The following is a 16,846-nucleotide window of genomic DNA, read 5'->3' as shown; positions in this document are numbered from 1 at the left end:
ACCAATCAGTTAGAAATTGGAGTTCATTTTATTAAAATAAATTCCACAATAATGTGTAAAATGAAACGAAATGCTTTAATTTACTGGCTTTTTGTTTATCAGAAAAGATTGAGCTATATCTGGGATTGTCAAATCACCTTGTCTTATTTGCTGAAACATAAGACTCAATAGAATGCTGATGTGACTCTGTGTATTTGAATTGTTTTTGCACTGTGAAGAATAGTGCTGGTACTAGGAAGCTGAAATTGCTATGTCAGGCATTGGACTGAAATACATTTTAAATAGACTTTTTATGTGGTATTGTAACAATTGAAAATTCTGATTCAGTGTCTGCTAAGAAAATGTTGGAAATGCTTTAGAAGTTTCTTAACCAATACTAAATTTGTCAGTTCAGTAACAGTGGATAACCCAAAATATAATCTTTAAGGAAGACTAAGCAATTTTTAACGTAAAAACTGTCACTTATTCTGATTTGGATTTATTTTGAATCTTCCATTGTTCACAGGAGATTCAGTGATGGCTGAAGAGTGCATGACACAAGCTGGTAGTTGGTACAGCATAAGGTTTGCATAAAGCTAATTTTCCCATTTCTCCCATCTTCATTTGCTGTCTTTCAGGCTCAGTAATGTGTTTCCTTAAACTGCATTATTGTTAAGTGTTATATTGACCATGAGATTGTATAATGTCGTGTTATGTATTATGCTACACTGTGCTGTATTTACCTAGAGAACAGGATATTCTTCTGGAATCTTAGCTAGGTATATAGCTTTTCTATATTTAAATTTACAACACTAACATCTATTTTATGCAATTAAGATACATTTTAATTGAGCTATTATAATAAAATATATTTATGATTATAGAAATTGCAATTATATAATGCAGGTAATAATACATGCATATAGTGCATATATTAACCTGTGTGTAATTCATATAATAAAGATATTGAGGTTATTATTAGTTTTATTTAATAAATTCAGATAGTAAGTAAAAAGATGCTCTAAATACCTTATAACTTTAACAGAACCAGAGAGGAGACAAACTTCAGGAGGAATTTCAAAACAAAAAATTTTTGAAAGTGGTGTTTGAGGAGTTATTATGTATTACTTATTTATTATTAGAATGGGAGAAGATAACAAATTTGAATGGAAATAAGGAACTGCCATAACTGGTTAGCATTTAATAAAAACTTCTGTATCTGTATACATTTGAAAGCCTGATCCTTGGAAACTACTGAATGCCTTCTCTTCAAATAAAAATGGTAAAAATGTGACTGTTAGTCTGAGAACAAGCATAAGAAATACTGGCCTAGAGGTAATTGTTTTGAAAAGTTATTTTAAGCTAGTGAAAAGTCATAGAATAACAGTACCCTTTCAACTATGTATGTGTAGTAAAATCAGCTAATGCAGGAGCGCGTTCTGGCAAGAAAAAATAAGCATTGCAAACCCTGATATGGCCCATATGGATTACAGAAATGTGTCCAAATGAGTAAACAGCAAATGATTATGCCTACTTGTGAAGAATCCATTCCAGCAAGAAACTGGACCCTGGACTACTGCGTCTGAAATTTGTAAGGCTCCCTAGAGAGCTAAAAGGGAATCTACACATTCTGTCATCAGTACGTCAAAGAGCTCTGTACTGTACCGTAGTGCACGCACGTACATGTTCCCCAGATTTCCCTTTTTAAAGGACTTATTTCAGAATACTAATCAGAACTTTGTGTTCTGATTTTTTAAAAGTACAGCTGCATTTTTTGCTGTTGCTTTGCATTTGAGTGCAAGAAAGCAATTCTGATTTTTTAAATTTTCTAAAATAAGGACAAAAATATTGTGATATTCTGAAATGGCTTGAAAGGTAGATAGAAGGTTCTAAAATGCCACCAAATGTGAAAGCTTGCAATAGTAACAGTAATAACAGGAAAAGAGAATGGGTAAGCATTTAAGGAGAAATACTTTATTCCATATTTCGCTTCAAGTGGAAAGAGACTGTCCAAAGCAAATAACAGAAAGACAACCAGCTCTGTGAAACTAGGTGTCAGGAGACTGGGAAAGTGTGGAGGAAGACATTTCTGAGGCTGCAGAATAAAGGTGTTAGGTATAAAGCAGAACTGATTTTGTACTGAAGGACCTGCCAAAATGATAGTGCTGATGCAGGAACATCCTACATATATTGCATTTGTCTCAAACAGCTTCCAGAACAACACGCTAGACCACTCCAGAGCAAAGTAATTATCCATGAATAATGAAGAGAGAAAAGATGTTTATATACCTTTGTTAATATGGTATAGAAAATAGAAAGAACTGGTGAACAAGATAGTGACAAATTGGATACTCTTCACAAGATTATTAACTATGTGAGTCAGAGACAATGTTAATAACACAAGTATAATGCCTGCCACAAAAAAGCTTTTTTACTTGAAGCCTTGAGCATAGCAATTTAAAACATATATATTTTAACAGTTGTCAAAGAGATAGGAGATAAGTAGGTGAGGATAAAATAATGAAATTATTATTTCTCTTAAAGCGACACTGATTTTTGGTGACCAAGAGGTATTACTTTGGGGTTTAATTTTGTAGCTAAAATGAACACCAAGAACTATCATGACTTCAGCAGTCAATTATTGGTGTTCTAAAAAAAAAGTCCTAACATCTGAAGTAGACACACATAAATGGACACATGCAAAGTCAACAGTCTCCTTGAAAACTGTGGTCAAACAGCACAGTTGTCTTTTACTTGGACACCTGTTTTTTTAGGAAAAGGATGGCATATGAGATTTTGTCTCTGGACTCTAGAGGGAATGTAATCAATACTACAAAAGACTACAATTTGACTGGATTTTTTTAACTTTGTATTTCTCCTGCCATGCATTTAGATGTCAGGCTCACTATAGTAAGTTATACTTCTCGTATGATCAGGAAAACTGTGATACACATTTTTTAATTTTTATTTTAGAAACACAGTGTTGCAGTTGTTTGTTAAACACTGTTCCCTGATTGACTTTGCCAATATAAAAAGTGTGATTTTATCCAAGTCATCCTTTCCTTATCTTTTATTTGTAAGCCTTGTTTGCACTAAAAAGTATTTCTAACTAAATAAACTTCTAATTAATACTTAATTCAGTTTTAAGTGAACAAGTGCAGTTCCCTTTTATAGAATCCCCCAAGGTACTTTAAGATACGTCATTTTAACTTAGGATATGGTTTACATAAACATTTCTTTCATTGACTCTCCTGGCTAAAGTAGGTCTCACTGTAGACACACATTCTCACCTCTGTTCCTCTCTTAGCTGGGCTGGTTGTTTGTGTGATCATGTGAAGGACTGGATCTGTATTCTAGTACAGTTCACCACATAACCCTGCTGACACTTATGTTACCATGATGGAGGAGGCATTTAGGAGACAGAAACAAGACACAGGAGCTCATGGAAGTTCTTCTGTCCATGTGCTTATCTTATCTGTACTGTAAGACAGGATATGTTAGTTTCATCAAGTTTCACCAACTTTTCATTGAGTGAACCTGTAGAGAACACGAATGCAGACAATTAGGACTACTCTGTTGATTCCACAAGCCTTTGTAACTTGATTTTTTTCAGTCCTGTGTCCAGCTGCATAAGGATAGTGGGTTATGTCTTATCATACACAAAACTGTTCTGAAGAATCATGATGTTTTAGCAGAGTATCCTAGCAACCAGAACTGTGCAGATGAGTCCAGTTAGATATGGTTAAATATTTTTGCCAACCTTTAATGAAAAAAAAAAGCAACAGCTAAGAAACGTAAACATATCTCCAAGTCACTGAAAACTAATTAGATAAGCACTCTGACATCAAATTCGATGTAATTTGATTCTATATCCAGAAAGGAAGCTTAGTGTGTATGAAACCTAGAATTCCAGTAACACAGTGATGAATTGCAGCACGTCTTTGCCAGTGCTTTTTGACCCAGTGAAACATAAAAGATTTTTCATTTTGTTTATTCTATAACAAATGGCTGCATGTGTGTGATAACACTGTAATAAACAACATTGACTTGTGGAATGTTAATGAAAGATCTCATCTGGAAAGTGTGTTTATTTCAAGCAAAGCAGAATTATTCATAGTTCCATCTGTGGGGTGATATCCAGAGACTTTTACTGTTGAAATGTAGGCCTGATCCCCTTAGATCTTCAGTCGTATTACTCAGTTGAAGTCAATACTTTGGACCTTATCTACTGTACTTAGGGAAAAGTTTTTTATTATTATTTTTTTTGTCTTACTGGCATAAATAGGGGCCCTAGTCAGGAACAAGGAATTTGCTGTACAAAGCGCTATACAAATAAAAAGAAAAAACATAGTTCTTCACTGATGGGTCCTATAATCCAAGTATAAAATAGGTTGGACAGAAGTAGACAGTTTAGTGTCAAAAAAACCCCAAGACAATATTGGCTAGTATGATAGATGGCGATTCAGTGTATCAGTGACTGAAGCACTGTCAAATTTTGGTAAGACGTGGAACAAGACAGTTTTAAGGGAAGAGCTCCAGAGAGCTGGCATCCCAACAGCTTAGACAACTGCTTAGGCAACTGATGATAGGTCTACTGGTAAGCGACACTTAAATCATGGCAAATGTTTATATGTTCTGGCTGGCTTTTTGACTTTTACTACAAATAGAAACAAGGATGAGTCCTTTCAAACTGGCAGAAGCTAATCCATGCTTAAATATGCACTAAAAACACCTGAAGGGCAGTTTTGCAGAGTAGCACTTGGGTATTTGGCTTTTACCATATCTCATTATGCACTAATTTTCCAGTTTAGATACATCTTTGAATAAGCATTAGTTGGATTTTATTATATTTTTAAGGCATAAAAAATTAATTACTGCCTTCCATTTAGAAGAACAGTCAGTTCCATGAATGCAAACAAAATGATGGCACGTAAAGCTGTCCTGCTAGTTTATTAATGTGAAAAAACCCCGTTTAATTTCAGTTTCTAAGTCAAGTTTGAGGTGAATAGTTGGGAAAAAATCTTATTACATAAACAACAGACATACTGGATTTATAAGTCTTTGAAATATGGACAGTATTCATAGAACCCTCTACACCCTTATTTTAGAGGAAGAATGTAGCTGCTCTTCAATATATAAAAAAACTTATTTCAGAGTAAAATGCATGCTGAAATCCAAGATATCATTTATCTTATAACCTTGGCAGTAAGCAAAAAAAAATCTTAAATGTTGTCTTTGGACCAACAATCTTAAGGTGTCCTTCTCAATACAGTTGAAAGAAAAAAAGAAAAAAAACCCCAAATGTACCTTCAGAGAGAATGTTGTTAATTTTTTTGTTAACTAGCACTTTGTAACAGCTCTAATAATTGTATTCTGTGGCTGCAGTTCGGCTTTGAATGTAAGCATTCAAGCTTCTGATAGTCCATTGCTTACACAGTGCTGCAGTTGTATAAAATTACTTAGGATGTCAGCAAGAACTGTGGACAGGGGTAAGAAAGTGAACAGTGGCATCTCCAAGTCAGTTTCTTAAGGCAGTATGGTTGTAAAGACAATAGTGGAGCATGGCATTCTGAACTGGGACCCTTCTTTAGTAATTTCACCCAAAAGTTTAAGAAGACAGTTTGCTAGAACAATGCTTGAACTCCTGTTTCCACAGGAGCTGGTAGAAGAACAAGTGTAGCGCAGCGTGGATTCTGCAGTATATATACTTCAGTGCATGTATGTGTGTATATATCTGCATCATACACTCACTCACACATACACATTCAGTAGTCAAGGCACTTCCTTTTCAGAAAAACCTTCAGTCTGCAGAATTATGCCATTTCTAAGCTATTTGTGTAGTATCTATCAGTGAGGAGGATATGCATTAAAGAAAAAACTTTGTGCTAGCAGGAAGAGGAATGGAATTCTCCAACTGTGAAAGCCAGCTACCTGTGCATTTCCACAGCTACTTATGTGGTTGGAGGTGATCTATTAGGCCATTATTAGATGTGTAATTTAATAGTGCAAAATAAAAGACAATTTGAGATTTGGTAAAAATAATACATGTAGCATGTTCTATGCTTATACATAACTTTTTTTAAGGTGTTAATCCATAAATCTTGGATCATGACAAACCGTAGGCTCAAATGTTAGCTTTTAGATATCTTAAATTACCTACTGTCTGGGGCAAAACCTGCCATTTTATATACACTTGTATGGTTTGTAGCCTATTACAAGATTTTTACTTACACAGCATCACAAACTGTTTTGAAAAATTTGGACTTCGGAGTGTATGTCTATCTCTACAACGTAGCTAGCACCAGCTGGCTATATGCGTGTGTGTTTGTGTGTGTATGTACCTGCAGTGCTGCGTGTTCGTTCTTCCATTCTAAAAGATGTGTAAATTTAAAGTAGATAGGCAGAGTTCCTTCCTTTAGCTACTCTTTAGAGGAATGAATCAGTTAAAAAACCTCAGGTATGCAAATATTGTCTACAATGCAAAGCCGTCTAATTTTCCTTTTCAAATAACTGTGTTACTGCAGCATTCCTAGATCAACAAAAAGTGGAAAATTTCTACTACCAAAAAACTTATATGAGCTAAGGGAAATATTTTGCTATTAAAAAAGGCTGTGGAAGCTAGTTATACATTAAAAAAAAACAAACCCAACACAACAAACCACCAAAAACTGGATACATAATAAGATGTGTAAAAGGAAAAAAAAAGTGTAGTATTTCCCTGCAGTGAAAGAACTATTGGAATATATGACTTCACTTAACGTTTGTTCTTTTTCTTTCTTCGTATTTTGTATTGATAGTTTGATTACTTGTGAAGTACAGGCATGTTTAAGGAGCTTATATTCATAAACTCTGAGTAACTTGATTTGTTTAAGTTAATATTTGGAGTGTATAACTAAGGTCAGATTTTCATTTTTTGTGTATTAGAGATATGACACACTCTCAAATACAGAGGAAGTAAAGTAGTCCTGCACTTGGGTCGCAACAACCCCATGCAGCGCTACAGGCGTGGGGAGGAGTGGCTGGAAAGCTGCCCAGCAGAAACGGACCTGGGGGTGTTGGTCGACAGCCGGCTGAACATGAGCCAGCAGTGTGCCCAGGTGGCCAAGAAGGCCAACGGCATCCTGGCTTGTATCAGGAATAGTGTGGCCAGCAGGAGTAGGGAGGTGATCGTCCCCCTGTACTCGGCACTGGTGAGGCCGCACCTGGAGTACTGTGTTCAGTTTTGGGCCCCTCACTGCAAGTAAGACATTGACGTGCTGGAGCATGTCCAAAGAAGAGCAACAAAGCTGGTGGAGGGTCTAGAGAACAAGTCCTGTGAGGAGCAGCTGGAGGAACTGGAGTTGTTTAGCCTGGAGAAAGGAGGCTGAGGGGAGACCTTATTGCTCTCTACAGCTACCTGAAGGGAGGTTGTAGAGAGGTGGGTGTTGATCTCTTTTCCCAAGTAACAAGTGGTAGAACGAGAGGAAACAGCCTCAAGTTGCATCAGGGGAGGATTAGATTGGATATTAGGAAAAATTTCTTCACCGAAAGGGTTATCAAGCATTGGAACAGGCTGCCCAGGGAAGTGGTTGAGTCACTGTCCCTGAAGGTATTTAAAAGATGTGTAGATGAGGCGCTTAGAGATACAGTTTGGTCCTGGACTTGGCAGTGCTAGTTTGTGGTTGGACTTGATGATCTTAAAGCTCTTTTCCAACCTAAATGATTATGTGATTCTACAGTCCACCTCCCTTCCAAATAAAAAGCTAAATTTTATTGAATTACGTCAAGTTATAGTTTTACAGATACCCTAGAATTTGGTAGGTTAGTCTGTCAGAAATTATCACCCTAGGGCATGTTCTAGAAAACTTCTGTTTCTGTCTTTTTTGGTGTCTGAATTTTACATTACAGGATGAGTTTATTGTAACATGTTGGTAGAGGTTTTGTAATTAGATTTTCATTAAAACTCCACTTGAAGAAGAAACTTAGTACTTGGAAATCTCAGTCTAAAATGTAGTATCTGTCTTGCTCTCTGTTTCCTCTAATGTCCTATAGTATATTGAACTTACACTGTAAGACTGTCCTACAACTATTGATGATCAGTTTGCTTTGGAATTGAAAACCCATCATGGCACTCCAGAGAAGTATTTATCTCAGAGAATAGCAGTCTCTGGAATGGAGAACAGCTGTAAAAGTTGCCTACCTGTTTACATTTCTTCACTTCATTGTCCTTCCATGTCATTCTGAATTATCCAGAGACCACCTGCGTATGTACAGATAGAATTGCATATTCCTTGGGTACTTCAGCTGTGAGTCTTTTCATTGCAAAACTTTTCGATAAAAATCCATTAAGTCACAATGAGCAGATAAGCTTGTTTTGTGAGAATAGCCATGCTTGTACCTTTGTGTCAAGGAGCACGAAAAATTAATAACATACTCCAAGCGTCTCTGACACATCAGTATTTGTTTAGTGGTGCAGAGATCTGTGTGTTCCAAGTATAGAAGAAAGTGTACCCAAATCAGATATGTCAGGAAATATATATGGAACCACAGACTGCAGTGGTTTATCTCTGCTACCCATTTTGTGTGTCTACCAGAAGCTGGGCTAGCTCCTCAGTCCAGGTCTGAATACTCAGTTGAACGTGGCAGTGGACGAAGCTGGACCTGCTGGTAGGGCACTGCTACAGCCAGCCAGAGAAAGAGGAAAATGAGACAAAGTCTAGCAATCAAGAGCCATTTGATGAGTTGTCAAATGAAACTATGTCAAAACAAACAGTCTCTTGCTAGAGATAAGGTATGTTGGTCATACAAAGCAGAACTGAGTGCCCTAAAACTAATGTGGAATGATCTGATTAACCAGTGACATTTACATAATTAATCGATGTAGCATCATTTAGCATCTCTAAATTTCCAATTGTATAGATAATTGATAAAGACGACAGTGGTAGTGGAGGAAGGCTTTACATACTGTTACAAACTCATGTTTACCTTCCAGGTATTTTTTATCTGGTGTGAAACAACACGCAGTAATATTCTTGAAAATATGCTTGCAGTATATGCTTATTTATATTTTATTATTAAGTATAGCAGCAACGTACTCATCATTTTGCAAAAATAGCTCAATAGGACTCAGTTAATAAAGCAGCAGCAGCCTGGACAGCTGGGAAGCTGCCAGCAAGACTTCTGTTTTTCTGCTTGAAATCCAGTTTGCACATATATTTAAGAGTTTTGACATGTTTTTTTGTATTTTATAGGAAAGCACTGTGTTTCTAGCTAGTTTCCACTGATGTGGTGTATATATATTCCATATCCTGTTTCCTTTTCATTGGCACTTTCTCCTTTCGTTTCAGAAAGGCTCTCCTGGCTATATTGCTGACTATAATCAGGGCCAGTTGGTTGCTTTTAAAAAATCTCATTGTACAGATTTCTGTGCTGGGTGGAAATAAGATCTGATGTTTTGTCTTTCTGATCAGTCTGATGAATTGTCTTTAATCTTCATAATTTCACCTCCCTGACTTGCACTGCCAGTGTAGAAAACAACTGAGGCAAAGAAGTGCTGTCAGCTGCAGGTAGTTTTGTCCCAGGCCTGCACTGAACCGCACAAATGAATGAAATGGCCAAAAGAACTACTGGAAAGAAAGTGACCTGTTACAAAAGTCAGTTTTATTCAAAATCCATGTGATCAAAAGTTGAAGGTAGATAAATTAAAAATATTAATTAGGTACTTCAATAACATTCATTACAATTTGGAACAATGTGTCTAGGGTATGAGGAATATTCTATCATCTAAATTCTTAAATTGCCATTTTTTTTCTGTACAGCCAAGGCACAGTTTTGGAACTGATATGGGAGTTATTGATTAAAGGCCTACAACCTGTGATTTGTAGGACGTCAGAATAGCTCACAGGAGCTGGACTTCATACTCTCTGAACTTCCTAGTAAGACCTCTTGCCCTGAATTTCATTGTTAGAAATCTCATTAGCCAACCATGGAAAACATGGGAGAAATAAGGCACCTCTTGCTCCGCATGGTGCTCTCCTCCCCATGAAAGAGAAATTAAGGTCAAATGTGACGTAGCAGGAGGTAGTAAAAAATAAATAAGAAGTTCTGAAACAGAGAAGCTCCATGTCCTCACTCCATTATAAGGCGGGGGGGGGGGGGGGGGGGGGTGGGGGGGCAGCGGGGAAATGTAAACCCCCAAACCAAGTCTCAGTTTACCATGTTTTGAAAAGAAAATAAATGGTTCTGGAAGGTAGATCAATGCTAATGAGTCTGCTGTAATTTTGCAGCTATGTATCAGGTGATTAGGTTTGTCTTCAAAATCATTCTGTATTCAGGGGAGTCTCAATAGAATGGAGGGTTCACTAAGATGAATACCAATTGCTCAGATAAACTTCTAACACCAGGAAGCTTGTCTATATACCCTAAATTCAAGGCTTTGCTAAAATTTCTATTCAAGAAACACTGATACTAAAGGTAATCTCTAGCTTATGCAAAAATACCAAGCAATTATTTTCAGTGGCCCTAAGATGACACTTTTTTCCAAGTAATGTCCTTTGGAAATTTTGCAGGTGATAACTGAGTATCTGAAATGTGCTATTTTCTAGCAGCAAAACTAGTACTGCAACAGGCACAACTTAATTCAAGTATCAGTTACCCTTAGTAACTAAATTTCATGAGATAATCATAACTGCAATTAACAAGATGCAAAACGATAAAATTGGTCATTCTAGTTAGATAATTTGGTTTTAAGGTCAGGATAAACTGTTGTCCATGCAACTAACTGAAGGAAAAGGGAATAATGGGAATTCTTCCCCATTTTTGTTATATTGATTTGAAGATCTGGTAATAACCTAACAGTGTCATGTATACTGTTAAGCAGGTATTCTTTATTACGGCGCCGGGCACATGGGGGATCTCTCCTCCAAACGTGTGCGCCAAGCACCCTTTCATTTCAGGTTAAATACTACTACAACATGCATATTAATAATTTTCCAAGAAGGAGTATACATATTCATTATATTTCTGAGAGCTCATGAATATATTCACATTGTCCTTTACACAGGCATATTACAGCTCCCGGGTGGTTGGGTGGTCTTTTGTCGTTACTTCATCTCTTTCTGTAGTCTTCCTCATTTGCCCGTTAGTTACCTCCGGAGTGCTGCACGTGCTCAGTTTATTCTATCTCATTGCAAAACTGCAAAGCTGGTTTTTGCTGGTTCTTGGTCTCAACTCCTGCTCTTATCACTGTCTTGTACTTGCTAAATTTGCTGATCTGTAAGGACAGCTTGCAACTTCTGCACAGCTGCTTTGTTAAAACTAAACTAGAAATTACCACTGAAGCTACTTTGTTAAAGTTTCATGTTTCTTATGATCTCTCCTATCAATATATATCTATTTCAGGAATTCCAGAATGTTTACCTCGGTAGTATGATACTGTCTTCCAATTATTGGGTTTAAACTTTCAGACCAAGTAGAGAATATTTATTTCTGTTTTGTTTAATTACTGACTAATTATGGGATTTAATTTTATTTATTCAGTGTATATGATTTAATTAGAAAAATTACTAAAATTTTGTTAAATGATCTGTTAATAATCTGAAACATAATAAACATTTGAAAACCTATACTCTCTCAGTGCTAAACTCCCTCAAACTGCCTTCTGCCCTCACTGTTTATTGTCTGCTTACTGTGGAGTCTTGCTTTGCTTGCAAAGTTCCCTGCATTGTGAGGCAAACATATTTCAGTATCTCAGAACATTGCATTTTCCATAGGTACTGTAGGTTAACAAAAGACAACAGTCTGACAACCGGTTGTAAATGATTTCATGTTGCACAAGTCTGCTTTATAAGCAAAAATCTTAACCCCTCTTTTAATGTTCGGAGCATGTAACTCAAAATCAAAGAATGCACAAAAGACTATACAGACAATGAATTGCTAAAATAACTGTAATGATGCACAGTTCTACAATCGCCATTTTTTCTCTGCTAAAGGACCCTGCATATAAGGCAAATCTCCATCTGGAAAATTCTAATGGCAGTTTTTCTTATTTGCACATATATTACAAGATGCATTATGGTCAGCTCTATATAAAAACAGTATATTGCTTCCATTATAGTTGGACATTGGCATTAAAACACAAACAGTTTCTTTGCATATCTGTGTTCCTGGCTTGAGGCCAATAGCTATCCTGCCATTTATTAGTTGCAGCATAATCTAAAATAGAGGCTGAATAAAATAATTGACCATGAATATAGCTTCAGATAATATTGTCTGTGTGCCCCACTCTGTCTTTCCCTTTTCTGTCTCTCCCTAGGGGAAAAGCAGTTATCTTCCTTATGCTAAATCCAGTTCCTATCCACAGCAATCATGTAAATCTTGCCATCAGTCTCACAGCAGAATAAAAAGTCAAATCAGCAGGAAACTTCCACGTAAGAGCAACAGGCAGCCCCAGGAGGAAAAAAAAACCCACAACAAAAAATATCCTCTCAAACTCTTCCATTTATTTTCTCTAAAAAATAGGAGTTCTACTCATTAGAAACACTCAAGTTTTCATGTCATTTCCAAGATAATATGCCTTCAAAGAATAACAACTTATTGTTCAGCAAGCTTGCCAGCCTTTCAGAGCCTTTTATTTCAGAGCTTTTTTCCAAATAAACAAATCCATAAAGAGAAAAAATTGAAGTTTCTGCTTTTCCTATTGTTTTGCATAGAGGCTACACAAGCTGTCTTCTCTTAGAATGGGTCAGACCTCAAATTATATATTTAAAGTAACCAAAAATTGTTGGATGTAGCTAGTGGGATGAATTTTATGTATTTTATATACAGACTGACTCTAAAGCCACAAAAATATTTTTAATTGAAAATTCAGTATGTTTGATCAAAACCCCAAGGTATTCTTTATTATTATAGTCCTACATATTCAAAGTATTACTAGTATTTGATTAGGGGTATTTTAAGTGTTTAGAGATGGGGAAAGGAAGATTAAGTATAATGCAAATAACTATCATATAAACATGTTGACAACATAATAAAACTGGAAGTGTGGTTTGTAATATAATCTGAATTTGTACATATTTGACTGATGTACAAAATGTCTTTGTATCCAGTTCTTACATTCCACAATAGCTTACTTCAGAATGAATTAGTCCTTTAAGGCATTAGGAGGAACTGTCTTATTCATGCTAAACTGATTTGCCCTCCCCAAAATGAGAGAATGATTACCAGGGTTAAAAAACAGAGAAAATGTACACAGATATATAAAGATTTTGTTTGCTAGAGCAGAGATTCAGGGAATACAAAGTTAGGAATAAAATGTCCTTAGAAGAACTGGAGAAAGGAGCTTGGAATAAGAAAGAAATGTTACTTAGTGAATGGAGCACATGTAACTCAGTGGCTTGGAAAGCTTAATGTTAGTAAGTGCAAAATAGTGCAATTTGTAGGGAAAACGTGAAGAAATGTCTGAACTCTCACAGGATTGTAATAATTTCTTAACTTGGGAAGCAGACCTGGGCATTGCTTGAAAAGCTCAAACTATGTGTGGATTCCCTGATAGAGGTTGCTATATTCATTTCTGCATTAGTACGTGACTAACAATTGAAAATTGCAGAGGCTCAAACAGAGTACGCAAGACCCCCTTATGACTGGCATAGGCTTACAAAGGAAAAGATCAAAATAAGCACTATGTGTAATTCTGTGCCAGAATATTTGACTTTATAGAAAAAGCAGGTACCAACAGAGTACAGGTACAGTCAGAGACTGGAATAGCATTGAACTCAGTTACTGTCTCTGAAGTCCACTAAAAACTCTGGAAGCAACTCTTACTTGAAGATACCTTTTTTCGAAGTGGAGTAACACTACTGTGGGGGTTTTGAACCCCTGTTGATGTGGGAATGGCTGACTGCCTGTATTGCCTGTGAACTTTCTCTCATTTATTTGAGATACAATAGCAGTGCTTAGGTCCGTATGCAAACTCTTGAGCCAAATACTGCTTTTGGTTATACACTTACAGTCTCGTGGATAGGCAAATTCTTCCCAAGCTTTTGCAGTGCCATTGTCAGGGTCCCGCTGCTTGGTAGCAGAGAACAGTTTATCCAAATCCTTGTGTAACAGTGCCTTCTTTGCTGGGCAGTGGTTGTTGTTTTCAGTTGCCAGCTGTGTAACTGTCAGTACAGACAAAAGAGCTAGGAAGCCTTCTACTGCAGCATTTTGAAAGCTGCTGCAGTTTTGTTTTGCAAGGCCCTTACAACTTCTGTTTACAGTATGCAATAAGGTGAGGACAAGATTAATCTCTGATTTTACATTACTACACACTTTAAGAAGCATACTCATACATTTCCAGCTGCTACTCTTACTAGGTATGAAGACCTGTGAAGTGATGGAATCATTTTGTATCACTCTGTAAACACAGAAAAAAGTGCTTTATTTTTTACTGAGTAACTGTCCAGCAAACATCTTTGTTCACTCCCCACACCTCATCCTTTATTTATGAATTATAACTAAAATGTAATTTTAAGGCTTTTTAAGCTAAGTATTTCCATAAAACCATATGAAGAGTAGAAATAGTTACAAGCGGAGAAGCCACTGCCTGTCTGCAGCAAATACTCCATGAAGACTGATCTATCCAGTTCAGAGTATAGGCTGAATATGCAAGAAGACTGCTGTCAGGGAGCACGAGTGCTGGCTGGGAGTAGGGCAGGCATAGAAATGGCAACCAGGTTCAGCATCGTCAGGCAAGTCCATGGTGCTGAGGCAGGTCAGCAGTCATGCTGGAAAGTCAGTGCACAGGTCATAACCAGACCCGCCAAGGCTCAGAGTCCCGTGATCACTGGGCAGGTCCATGGTGATGGGGTCAGGCAGAAACCAGGCCAGAAGTCAGGTCCAACAGGGCACAGGCAAGGATTGAAGCAACCAGGTTGAGCTTAATTAGAGCCCCTGGAGTCATGAGCAGGGGTGTACGGGTGAGGGTCCCAGGTGAGGCTGGTCAGGGCCATTAAGGCCTATTGCTGTGTTCAGGGTCCTGACAATTGTAACATTATGTAAATTCTTATCCATTGGAAGTCTTGCATTTGGGACAGACTAAAATGATTTCAGGGGCTGTGTCTTGCTGAACTTTTGTTCAAAGTCCTCATTACAGATGCAGCAATAACAGCAATGAACACTTAAATTTTCTTGTTTTTTTAATGCCATTCTCTGTATCTGCTCAGAAACAGTAGTCAGACAGCATTGGTGCTCCCATTGCCACAGTGATCTATCAGCTATCCCTTAACTGCAACAGCAATTGATATTTTTAACAGGAAGATCAGGCACTCAAGCTGAATTGCTAGGATAATACCAATACTGGAGGTCTTTTAACATAGTATTTATCCAATATTCATAGCAATAATGACAAGCAAATGGAGGAAAAGAAGGTTATCAGGAGTAGTCAACATGGGTTCACCAAGGCAAAATCATGCTTGACCAACCTGATAGCCTTCTGTGATGGCATGACTGGCTGGGTAGATGAGGGGAGAGTAGTGGATGTTGTCTACCTTGACTTCGGCAAGGCTTTTGACACTGTCTCCCATAACATCCTCATAGAGAAGCTCAGCAAGTGTGGGCTAGATGAGTGGACAGTGAGGTGGATTGAGAACTGGCTGAATGGCAGAACTCAGAGGGTTGTCATCAGTGGCGCTGAGTCTAGTTGGAGGCCTGTAACTAGTGCTGTTCCCCAGAGGTCAGTACTCAGCGCAGCCTTGTTCAGCTTCTTCATCAATGACCTGGATGAAGGGACAGAGTATACCCTCAGCAAGTTTGCTGATGACATAAAGCTGGGAGGAGTGGCTGATACCCTGGAAGGCTGTGCTGCCGTTCAGCGAGACCTGGACATGCTGGAGAGCTGGGCGCACAGGAACCTGATGAAGTTCAACAAGGGCAAGTGCAGGGTCCTGCACCTGGGGAGGAATGACCCCATGCACCAGTACAGGCCAGGTGCTGACCTGCTGGAGAGCAGCTCTGCAGAGAGGGACCTGGGAGTGCTGGTGGACAAGTTGACCATGAGCCAGCAGTGTGCCCTGGCTGCCAAGAAAGCCAATGGGATCCTGGGGTGTATTAAGAAGAATGTGGCCAGCAGGTCGAGGGAGGTTCTCCTACCCGTCTACTCTGCCCTAGTGAGGCCCCATCTGGAGTACTGTGTCCAGTTCTGGGCTCCCCAGTTCAAGGATGAGGGACTACTAGAGAGAGTCCAGCAGAGGGCTACGAAGATGATAAGGAGACTGGAGCATCTGTCCTACGAGGAGAGGCTGAGGGAGCTGGGCTTATTCAGCGTGGAGAAGGATCATCTACTACAAAAATATTTGAAAATCTGCTTATTAATCACACTAATAATATCATGCAGACTTTGAGTACCACTAGAAATTTTTTTTGTTGGGAAACGCTAGTGAAAATTGAGATAAAATTCACAAACATTTTCACAACTTTTATCCATTTTCTGATAGCTCTATAGCTATTGCTTGACTTGGCGATAGGCAAATGATGGAATTTGGGAACCAATGAGTAGTCAGTCTACAGGGCCATGGAATCAACTGTAAGCTCAAGCCCCAATCTAACATATGTTGCTTGGTAGTCTGTGATGATCGTATTTGGCAAATATATGTGAGCTCATTGAAATTTATACCAGTTGTTTCTACTTCTTCTATTAGAGTTAGCTGTGTGCCTTCCCATTTTTGTTACAACAAAACTTCTGATATGTGTACTGTAGTAACTGGATTTTCTCAACTTTACCTCCTTTCTTCTGTTAGCTGCATCGCTTGGAATGATTGTCATCCTTTTTCTTTGACCTGGACTTCAGTCTCTTCCCGTATAGTAATTCACCCTTCCTTACTGCCCACTAGTCTGTTTACAGAGATCGAAA

This window comes from Opisthocomus hoazin, chromosome 9 (assembly GCF_030867145.1).
Source record: "Opisthocomus hoazin isolate bOpiHoa1 chromosome 9, bOpiHoa1.hap1, whole genome shotgun sequence".
Taxonomy (NCBI): domain Eukaryota; kingdom Metazoa; phylum Chordata; class Aves; order Opisthocomiformes; family Opisthocomidae; genus Opisthocomus; species Opisthocomus hoazin.
Note: the sequence above shows the minus strand (reverse complement) of the source record.